Source organism: Macrobrachium rosenbergii, chromosome 5 (genome assembly GCF_040412425.1).
Source record: "Macrobrachium rosenbergii isolate ZJJX-2024 chromosome 5, ASM4041242v1, whole genome shotgun sequence".
In the NCBI taxonomy this organism is placed as follows: domain Eukaryota; kingdom Metazoa; phylum Arthropoda; class Malacostraca; order Decapoda; family Palaemonidae; genus Macrobrachium; species Macrobrachium rosenbergii.
This window is the reverse complement of record NC_089745.1, coordinates 46752252-46763993: the sequence shown is the minus strand read 5'-3', so window position 1 is coordinate 46763993 and position 11742 is coordinate 46752252. Positions and strand designations below refer to the sequence as shown.

Below are 11742 nucleotides of genomic sequence, written 5' to 3'. Positions count from 1 at the left end.
CATGTTGGATTAAGTCAAAGTTCGGATTAGGCCAAAAAAAATTTTACAGGAGTAAAACGGCAACTGTGTACCTTTACTCCCCCACCTTGTCAATACCAACTAAGGGTAAACACTCAATATGTTTATAAACAACAGCATCACACTTTAATCAGAAAACTTGATGTAAAAGGCAAAGATAGCTCATTTTCCCTTATTTGTAACAAAATATACTCTTAGCATTGTGAATTTGTTTTACATCAAGGCCTTCTTTTTTCCTCAAGTCTTGCAATGTCTGGTGAAATTCCTGTATTCCCTCCTTGGAAGTATCCAAAGCTAAACCATGATTTATTGTTAGAAATTCCAAGCTGACTCTTGCACTGAAATAGCCAACCTTTGGACGCCCTAAATTCTGCAACTTTATGCATACCTGCAAACTTCATGGCTGCAGCCTTCAATTCAGCACTGAGTCCATACATGCCACAGCCCTTTGCTGAAAAAACCAGATATAGGTCGAATGTTCAATGTCCTCATGACACCTTAATGCCATAACCTTGTGGGCCTGACCCCTGGTCTTACTAAAGTCTGTCGCATAGTTCTGCATTGTGGAAAAAGCATAAATGTAAAAAACATAACCCTCCCAGAAGGGGAAATTCCTCCCCAGGCCACACACCTTCCGAAACAATCCTTTATCTGAGTGAATCTTCCTTGTAAACAGTCATACTGCTGCTCACCTCCCATGGCAACCAGCCTCCTGACTCCCCCCATAGGAATTACTTACAGTTCTTTGCAGTGTCCCTTCGGCCCCTAGCTGCAACCTCTTGCATTCCTTTTACTCTACCTCCATTTATATTCTGTTTCTTATATCTTGCTTTCCACCATCTCCTATCAGTTGTTTCATAGTGCAACTGCGAGGTTTTCCTCCCATTACACCTTTAAAATCTTTCTACTCTCAATTTCCGTTTCAGCACTGAATGACCTCATGGGTCCCAGTACTTGGCCTTTGGCCTATTTTCTATCTTTCATTCCATTCCCCCTGCCCCCTGCCCCTCCAACTTGGAAACTTTCCCCAGTCTCCCAACCCCCCAAACTGTTTTATCAGTCTGTTTATGTGTAAGCAGTGTTACAAGTATTTCCTTAGACCCATGAAACATTGCTAACCATCTGAGAGCAGTTTTTTCAAATTTTTTTTATAAAAAAAATACATATATATGTCTTTGGTCCTTGGGTGTGGTTGTGTCTGGATAATGTCGAGGTTCGGCTAATGTGCATTCGGACAATCAAGGGATTACTGTTTATCCATTTGTACAGTCTGTTTATTTTGAAAAGGGCCAGAAAGATCATCTTTCTCATTTGTTGTTCAAATTTTTAAAAAGGTACTGTACTTGGAACTAATAAATAGAGAAATAAAAACAAAAGCATTATAGGTCTGGTTGCTTTGTTGATATTTTTAATATGTGTCGATTTACTTATTACCAACATGATTGGGTTTTTCATTTGCCGTTTTTATGGAAAATTAGTATCCTAACTGTTAACTTATTAATTGGAGGATATCAATCTTGGTTTATTTTCATCCTCATTATTAATATTTTAGTAGTATTATAACATCATTGACATTGTGTCACAAGTAGTGACATTAGTTAATGAGCTTCTGGGTATAAACAGAGATATGGTGCGAAACTAAACTTTGTCTCTTAAGGTAACGTTTTATAAAGATTTACATTGCAACTGCACAAAGTAAGTAGTTACCCTAAGTTATGATGTTTTACTTCATTCCTCTTATTATGTCATTGAATAATATAAATAGTACACAGCAAGCATCTTTCTGGTCATTAGCTTCTTCCATGTATTTTGTGATTTGGTTCTCCTCATTGGGGAGTGGAGTCATAAGCTTCCAAGGGAGGGTATGGGAACACATATGCATGGGTTCACTTGTATGCTTGATAAGCTTATACACAAGAGATTACTAATGTATTGTGTTGAATATGTGTAAACACTAGTACATATAGGTAATAAATACATGTAATTTGGTTAAACAAAATATTAAGTAACAGAAACACACAAGCTTTAACTGATACATGTAGACCTGGACTTTAGATCATTTTGTATTTTAAAGCAGCTTTATTGTACTTACAACCATCACTGCTACATACATTGTATGTAGCTTGCAAGTTTTTTTTAAGAAAGTATAAAAAATCAAAGAAAATAGAGGGTAAAAGGCAGTAAAAAGAAAAAAAAAATGAAAAGTCAATGAGGGACAACATATATGTACAGGAGGTGCAACTTTAATATACCTTAATTGTACTATCCATCACTGAGTTCATTTTTAAAGCCCATAGTATATTAAAAGGGAATAACATCTGTAATATTAAATTATTACATAAATATATAATACATGTAATAAAAAATATTACACAAAATCTACATAATTCCCACTGTTGTATTGACTACTGTACTATAGGTATCAGGATACACAATGTATCTTCATAATATATGCAGTAATGGTATTGACAGTTAAGGTAGTAATTTTCATAATTACATATGTAGAAACCTATGTAAGAGAACAGGAGTAACAGATTTGAGTTACTGGAAAACTTTTAGAACCTAATTTAATGTTGAAATTATACTTTATGAATAGTAGGAGACTTTTTAAATTCAGACTTTCAAGTTTCTTCATAATTCATGTTGGAAATTTGTTCTTCAGTTTATTAACAAAAAGATGACAAAGATAAAACTCTTCACAGGCCATACAAATATTTGCAAATCTAAAAAAGTGAAAATACATGACTTCATAAGTTATGTTAGGTGGTGTATTAGAAAGCAGACAGTCCCAGTATTTGAAAAGTAAAATCTTTTCTTTAATCTTCCACCTTAGTTAGAAATCTGTTAGTAATTTTAATATCAATGTGTAAGAAGTTAAAATGTTTATATATACTGTACTTATTATGAATATATATGCAGTTTCAACACAGTAAAATAGTAGTCTCATTTATCTGCTTATTTAATGTGTGTGTTTCGAATGCCCTCCCTTGGAAGGCTGTTACATCCGTTCCCCATTCATAAGACATTGAAAAAGCTAATTATAAGAAATCTTTTGCTGCTTAGCTATGTTATTCAGCGAAATTTGCTTAAGAGAAAGCCTCTATCCAAATGATTATACAGTACTGTATTATTATTAAATATTTCATATTTTTGAGGTTTTTGTATTATTATTGTTAATGCTGCTGTTTGTAGCAACCATTAGTATGGTGTGCATCTTGAATAGACTTGTGGGCTATGCATGCAAGATGTATGTAATTGTCAAGAAACATGTTTCAATTATTGGTAATAAGTTTTTAGAGGAACATGACTGATATCAATTGTTGATTCAGTCTTGTCTCCTATATAATTATATACTTAAGTTATAATTCAAAACTTTTAAGGTTCAAGGAAGTTGTTTTGATAAGGTGTTTGATTTTTTCTCCCCCTCTGTAATGTCCTGGTTAAAACTTTTCCAAAGCTTATCATATTTTTGGGGATAGTGCATGATGCATTTTACAAGTGTGCTGTATATTGAGTGGCCATGGCTATGTGAAACATGTTACTCAGTTTCAGTTACTGCTGTTGTCCAATGCATCATTATGCCTTTCCATCAATCTTAGAAATATTTTGTGATCCTTTAGTGTTGAATGTTTTACAAACATCACTTGCAGAGCCCACAGGCCTTTTACAAGGTACATTAATGAGATCTCAGTTCATGAAGCTTTGGTAGTATTTTAAGATTGCAGGGCTATGTACAGTGCTGGCTTTGTTAGTTTTAATGTTTGGAAGGTATATACATAGTAGTTACGATCCATTTGAGGGTCATAATCTATGTAGTATGATGGTATATGAAAGTTCATAGATTTTTCTTTATTTGTTCTAATGGTAATTTTGTAGCAAAACACTGTTATAATGAAGTATAAGGGTTAATGCTGAAGTACATGGGATATGTCGAAGAGAATGAGTGTAAATAGTATTTTGAACTGAAAAATATTTAGGTAAGTTTACCTTGAAATTGTGATTCATAGGGGTGTGGCGTATATGAGTTCTATTTCTGTCTTACAGCCATTTGTTACAAATCAGCCATGGGAATTATAATAGCATTTTTTTACATTGTGAAAAATTAACTTACCATTGCTTGTGGTTTTCATCAACAGTGAGTGGAATTTATGATACATATAGTAGTTCTTTTTCTCAATTGTTGCAGAGTGTAGTGCTGAATTTAGCTATTGATGGAAGTGTCTTCTACTAAAGTTATTTTCATGGATATTGGAATTTACTGATATAAGACTAGACTGTATTTGGCTCTTGGTAAAGTATTGTGGATTCAGCAAGAGATAGTTTTTGGTAATGAAATTTAATCTGTAACCTGTTGCCAATCCTTTTTTTTAAGTAGTTATTTAAGCTTTTTTTCAAGATTGTAGTCCCTTGAGTTCCTTTTTCTTTTATTTTTCATTGAGGCTAATATGCTGGGGTATTATTATAGACTAGAGTGATGTTTCATTTGTGGATTAGTTTCAATTTAGATGTTATTCGTGCAGTCCCCTCCTCCTCAAAGATAGCTATCTGTTGTGGGACATGGGATAGCAATTGTGTTAGGCATAGGACCTCTTGATGATTATTTAACTGAAGTGGTAATTTTATACCGCTAGTTTATTTGAGCATATACTGTTCTCAGTTTTTTGCACTGTTCTTAATACTCAGGCAGAACTAGTGATATGATTCATTGGCAGTATTGCTGAGATCATCACCTGTGATAAGCATTTGTGCACAGTAGTGCCTACTTATGGCTCAGGATTGATGATGAAATGAATTTTACCTAAAACTATATCTTGAATCAGGTAAGGGCTCTTGATTTGGTGAGAGTGATATATTTTATAATGTTCCACATCCTCCACACTTATGTTACAGTATGGTTCATGTGTAGAAGTTACAATATCTGGACCTCCAGCGAATGTATTTTAGATTTCTCAGTTCAGTGACATGCTCTTGATGATCTGTAAAGAATAAAAGACCTCTTGTTGGCAGAGAAATTGACCAAGCAAAGCCAAGGGAATAAGGAAAGGAAGGAACTTAATCAGTTCAATTTTGAGTACTCTGCCGTTTGTTTGCTGCGTCACTCTTTTTTTTATAGCTGAAACAGGTGCACTGATGTATGGTAGTGAGAACTTGTGCATTATTCATAAGTCTCTGATATTCTGCGTATTGCCAATATTGTGTTCAGGCATCCTTTTTCTGTCACCAATGAGTGATAGACCTGTTTAAGAGTCTTGCCAACTTAAGTGTAAAGAAAGTATTCTATTTTAATGCCAAATTTTTTCAGTGTGGTTCATTCCACTTCTTGTGAGACTTTTTATGTTAAACTTGAACATGCTGTTAGTGTAGTTAGTTTCATGCTGAGGCAAGATTTGTATCTAAGACTAGAATTTTAGTTAGGTAAGGGTAGATGGTGTAAGGAAATGTTAAACTTAGGTAGATTAGGTAGTCTCTTGTAGTGTACGTGTACTTTACTGGACACCATAACACATTTTTATGAGCTACTTCTTTGTTTCCTTAAAGAGCTAATACATCAAAAGTCCAGTCTTTTTTAATTCTAGAAATTCCTGATAACAAAAAACTGAAAAAAATACTTAAGAGATCTGGTCTTTAAACGCTGACATGGGAAAGCAAGAAGAAAATTAAATTTGCTTGATAGGTAGTTCTTGTTGATATCTACATGGATGGGAGATAATTATAGGGTTGTTTCATGTTGAGGAGGGTATTGTAGCCAAAGACATAAATATTGTAAAATTTAGATCTACTGTAATCATTTAAAGAAGTGAAACATTTTGTGTGTTATAGGTAAAAAAAATCCTGATATTTTATGTTTTCTTGATAGAAATAAGTACATTGTTATGATGCCACTAATTTTAGCTTCATTTTCTCTGGGAAACTACTGTATTTATCCTTATGCAGTTTGGGGAGAAAATAAAATGAAACGGCAATTAGTCCATGGAAGAAAACGGGGAAAGGATGGATCCATTTTTGGATCGGGAGTTGACCCTCCCCAAATGCTTAACAGAGCAATATAGATGGTTCATACACTGCTTTGAAGGGAATTAAATTTGATTGAGATCATGTTAAAGTGTATCCATGAGATGAGTAGTTTTTTCTGTCAAAAACTTAAGTTCATAACATGTCAGTCATTATTTTGGTGCAAATATGTATATATGTATACTGATAGATTGTGAAGCTTTTTTGTACCTTGAATTAACAGTTCATGAACACAAAGGACTCTGTTACCTAAGATCTATTAAAATGAGCTAATCTTTAGCTTTTTTAATACTGTATAGTGTACAGTATCATTTAATTATGCCTTTATTTGTTGGAGAGCAGAGGTCTATTTCCACTCTTACTATAGTGAACAGGACAATGTTATAAGCTGCTTTATTTATTGGGAATCATTTAGTTATTGACAGCAATGGGAATTGTTTGTTTCCTCACCTTATTGGTAAAGTAAGTCCCTCAGCTATTTATTCTGACATAGTTTGGAAATTGTAAATACTGTATTTACATTTTATGCTGAACTTTGAGTTATTTCTTCCATGTCCTTGTAATGATAGCAGAGTTTATCCTTTATGTATGATGGAAAATATTACAGTATTTAATGCATAAAACAGAACCAGAAGTTATACGTTTTGAATATCTATCTGAAATTTATATTCAGATATCTTTCCTCCTGTCCTTTGTGGATATTACAGTATGTAGTAACCACATATATAGCCATACTGGAAAGAGGACTCGGTCTCAAAAGTAAATGTGAGTATATGCTCAGATCCTGTAACTTTTAGTGTTATATTCATTGCAGGTTTGCTGTAGAGTGTTTTGATTGATTGGTGATTATTTTGTGGCTATTGTGATTGCAGTTTTCAGTATGTTTACTTTCCCACTTGTAGATAAAGTGCATTGAAACCTAACCATGTATATGAAGAAAGAAAACTTGGCCAATTTTATATTTTTATACAGTACATTCCTTCAGGTTTTGTTTAGTATAATCTTCCATAAGGGCTATGTTACATTGTTATTATCCATTAGGAGAAGAAAAGGGAATGTGATTTGTAATCTTTGATATTTTTCTCCCCATTTTTTTTCCCCTCCATTCTTTTCTCTTGAAGGCTTTGGTGAGTACGTAAGATTTTCTGTTTGCTAAATATATTGAGGGTAAATCACTGCTGTATCAGTGCTGAGTTGTGGAAGAAATGGCCTGTTTATTGCAGAAACTAATTCTTATATTTGGTGTTATGATTGTCCTCTTGCTTTATGATTCTCATCTCTATAAGTTCTAGTTGGTAGCGAGAAATTTATAACAGAAAAGTGCATCAAGGATGTGATGACATATTTCTTTGAATACTTTGCATATTATAAGCAGGAACAAATTATGGCAGCGTTTATTTGAAATTGACAACCCACCGATTTCTAATGTGATACAGAGTTAAAAATGTAGATTGATAAAAAACTAAAAAGCAGTCTTACTCGTGTGTTTTCTTTACCAGAAGTCTTTTTCATACCTAAAATAGTTGTAAAAACAAGGTGACATATAAAGGAAGATTTTGTAATATGTGTTAACAAACCCCTCAGCAATAGATAGAATAAGTTTCAGAGGACAAATTCAATATGAAAACTCTCAGGTCTTGACAGTTTTTGTTCTTGTGATGCACATTTATGTTTACATTAATGTTTTATAAAGTAGTATCAAATTGATTAGCTTTAAGGGGGTATCACATGGGCTGTTACATTACTGGACTCAAATGCTGTGGGTTTTGTGTTTAATTGATTACTAGGAAATGGATTTTTAATTGTAACTTCTGCCATTTGTCAGGATTCAACCATTGTTTCGGAAGAATACTTTTTCCTTTACATTGGGGTATGGTGACCGAGTTTACCCAGAAATTTATTTTGATACCTGGTAAATGTTTTTCTGTGAGGGGTCAACAATCTGCTTAAATTGTTTTAGTCATTTCTCGATCAAGAATCTTTTTAGGGGTTTGTGGTGTGAGATTATAATGGGAAGAAACCTGTTTCTCGGCATTGTATATTCCATATTACACAATGTCTCTAAATGTGTGTCACTAGCATGTTACCGTCCCTTAAGGCTGTGTTATATGGGTACATTTTCAGGCATCTTTTTTCATCTTTCATTCAGATCTTGCACCATCACCAACTAAAGTCGTACATGTTCATCACATTGCTGCCAAATATTTCCTCCTTTGTTTATGCTGAAGGAGAAGGTCGGTCTAATACCATCCCCAGATTGACAACCATACATATATCTGCACAATGGAACTACAAGTAATCTTAGCGAGTAAAGTTGTATTCCCCAATAAATTCAAGGAATGCAGTTTTCCTTCTCTTTAAAAGATGTTAAAAAAAATTCAAGTGCATATTTAGAATTAGGTTTATGTCAAGTAGGCTTCTATGTTTTAGCCAAATCTACAGGAAAAGGGCAGTTGCCCAATTATTTGAGTAACATTCAAACTGATAAACCCATTTATAACTTGGAAAGTAATGAGGTAACTGCAGATACTTTAGTCCAATGAAGAAGAAAGTCACTTTTACAGTAGTGGATGATTTGGTTCTTGTGACAACAAGAGCACAATTTGGCATCTTTATTGATAATGTGCCACAAGATGCCAAAAGAAATCACCCATGTGACACTGCCTTTAGACATTAATACAGGTCATAATTGTGCACTATGTAAATGTTCCAGTATATCGTCATGTCGTCCCTTTTGCCGCTGAGTGAACTAATGGAAGTTCAGTCTTGTTCATCAGTTTTCTTTGTTTTTTCATCATTAGGCGATAATTTGTACAGTTCAATACTATAGTTTATTTTATTATTGTCAATTTTTTTCTTGGTACTTCATGCTCTAGAATATACATGTTAGGAACAAGCATTATTTAAAACGTGAAGTATTAAGATATCAGCCTTCAATTGCAGAACTAATTTGATTTATTACATAATTATTGTCAGTTGTGTTTCCGTTAGCATAGAGTAGTACTATTGTATTTAGAACATTTTTTCTCTAGTAGTTTCATTCACAAGAACCAAGTGAAAAGCACTAATTTGTCCACTTGTATTATGTTCCTCTATAGAGGACCTTTTTGGAGTTTGCTGCCTTTTACATGATTACCTATGAACCAACATTGAGTCCACTTACTGAGGAGTGACAGCCCCTGTGATTCCTCCTTCCACTGCATGATAGGAGAATAAGCACCTTATTACCTGCATTAACATCGTGATATACTGGATACAGTAATGAATTTTGTGCTGAGCTCTCATATGGTGTATTTTAATAGTTAACAAGATTCCACACATGATAGAAAGCACATTGTACAGTTGAAAAGTTATATGAATCTTTGTAGTAACCAAAAATTACATGATATGTGAGTTCACAATAAAACTTTTTATGAAACAGTGTTTGATTTTCCTTACTTTGTAGTTGTTTGTTGTATGATTTAAACTGAAAGTTTGCTTCTTTCTGTATGCGGATATAGGATCATTTGTATAAAAAAGCTTATTTTACCTTCTAAGTATGAGTGTGGGGTGTAAGCAAAGTGTACTTGTAAATGGATATGGCCATATACCTTTTTAAATAATCATTATTTTTTCTGTAACATTCTTTTCAGTTAGACATGCATTTCGCATTTCATATGCAGTTTTAGTAGCTTGTGCATATTACTTTCATATTGTAATATAAAGCAAGTTCTTAGAAAACAAGGTAAGATGAACATGCAATGAGGACAAACTCTAACATGTATAATATATATATATATATATATATATATATATATATATATATATATATATATATATATATATATACTGTATAGTATATAAATAATCTTAATTTTATCTCTTGAGATGTGAAGAATTATACTGTAAGAATATGAATGATCATGCGAATTAACTTTTATGGTATTAGTAAATACCGTATATGTTTTATCCTTTATTTATTTACACCCAAATACTATTGTTACATTCACAAGTTTTAGATGTTAAGGGACTAATTTGTATTAGCAGCGAATGAAATAGTTTTCTAAATGTCAATTTTTTCAAGAGAAATCATTCTGGGTCAGGTAGGTAACATCATTCATGAGATGAAACTGATTTTGATTAGTCAAGGAAATTTTTTGTACCCATGGCCTTAGTGGCCTCACCTAACTCAATCAAGCACTTTTTGTAAAGCTTGTTCTATGCCATATTCTTACCATGTTTATCTTTGAGCCGTGGAGTCGCATGTAAAAGACTTGTGTTTGGTTTTAACATTGTGGTTAACAAACATGATTTCTAGATGCTTAATCATAGCCCCATCAGTTTTATAATACTAATTCCCCCAGATTTTTTTCTCAGCAACCAAGGCAGTTTCCAGTCATTAATTGGTATGTGTCAGTTTTTTATTTATAAATCATTACCCTTTTTTGCTGTGAATCAGTACAAAGTCTGCTGCTTCCAGCTTAGTGACCCTCCTACTGAATTTGTTTTATTTTATCAGAGACTATTTTACAAACCGTCATTGACCACCGTTCCCAGTTAGAGTCGGCAGAATCTTTGTGTCAGTAAATAAAACGGCATTTCCCCCATTACTAAACAAAGCGATAGAACATACTGCATCAGATATAAAGGTCCATATGGAATAATGAAACAAACAGTAACAAATTAAACCTACCATCAGATTTTGGCATTCCTCTTTTCGAAGTTAAACATTTAAGAAACATCACATCTTTGAACTATTATTTCATTTGACCCGTGGGTATATACTATGAATAACGTCGGCATTATATGGTTGATGGGTTTGTATGGAATGACTATTTTGTTGTTTTAAGTGATAACAAAAATTTCGTTACATCTTTTGAAAGCTAAAAGCTGCTTTTTAGCTATCCGGCAGGAATGGTAGTCTGACCGAATGCCAGGTTACACAAGATAAGGAAATAACAAGCGATATTAGTTTTAGAATTTCACAGTCCACCTCTTTGAATTTACATGATATTAATGTAAGTGAATAAGAGTTGAGAAACCAAAAGCATCAACATCAGCTAATGCTGAAGAAAGACGAGCAAAATCATAGCTGGTAGCAATGCACAAGGAAGTCTTCTGTTATGGATAATTCTAAGTTTTCATCTGCAAGCTAACTACTGAGAAGTTATAATTCAAGCAAGAATTCCAAAGTTTTTTTTTTTTTTACACTGCCTTGTATTATGTAATATTGTCGAGATCTGATATGATGTTACAGCATGCGCATAGAAAAGTGTCTCGGACCCTATCTAAGTGCTCAGAACATACGGTTTAAGTGAACACCGATTATATATGTGTAAACACATGGTTGAGAGGATCCCCACTACTGGTCTGCTGACCTTAACCGGCTAAACCAAGGTGTGGCAGCATAGCTTGGGCTACCCATGGCTCACCCCCGCCAAAAAAAGGAACACGAATGTACTGTATATATGACGTAAAACAGAGAAATGTAATAAATTGCATACCTGGTTCAAAATAATGGTGTATATACAGACGATGGTTCACACAGTTTCAGAAAATGGCAACGAACAAAAGTAATTTCTGTGCAGATAACCACTGATATCCAGAATACAAGAATGATGGGATACACAAGGAGAAAAATACATAACTTAAAATAGGTAAGGTTTTGTATAGGCGCGTGTGCAATAGCATGGATTGGCAGTAACCAAAGATGCTCTTCTGTTGTCTACAGGT

At 33.6% G+C, this 11742-nt stretch overlaps 1 protein-coding gene across 1 annotated transcript in view; it reads left to right on the top strand.

The window, feature by feature from the left end:
* The window catches only part of Wdr82 (WD repeat domain 82), a 32335-nt gene extending 26172 nt beyond the window's left edge, over positions 1–6163 (top strand). The window contains exon 8 of the mRNA XM_067104215.1: positions 1–6163. This exon is cut by the window's left edge and continues 242 nt beyond it. The gene's annotated coding sequence lies outside the window, so the exon portion shown is untranslated.
* The last annotated feature ends 5579 nt before the right edge of the window (positions 6164–11742 follow it).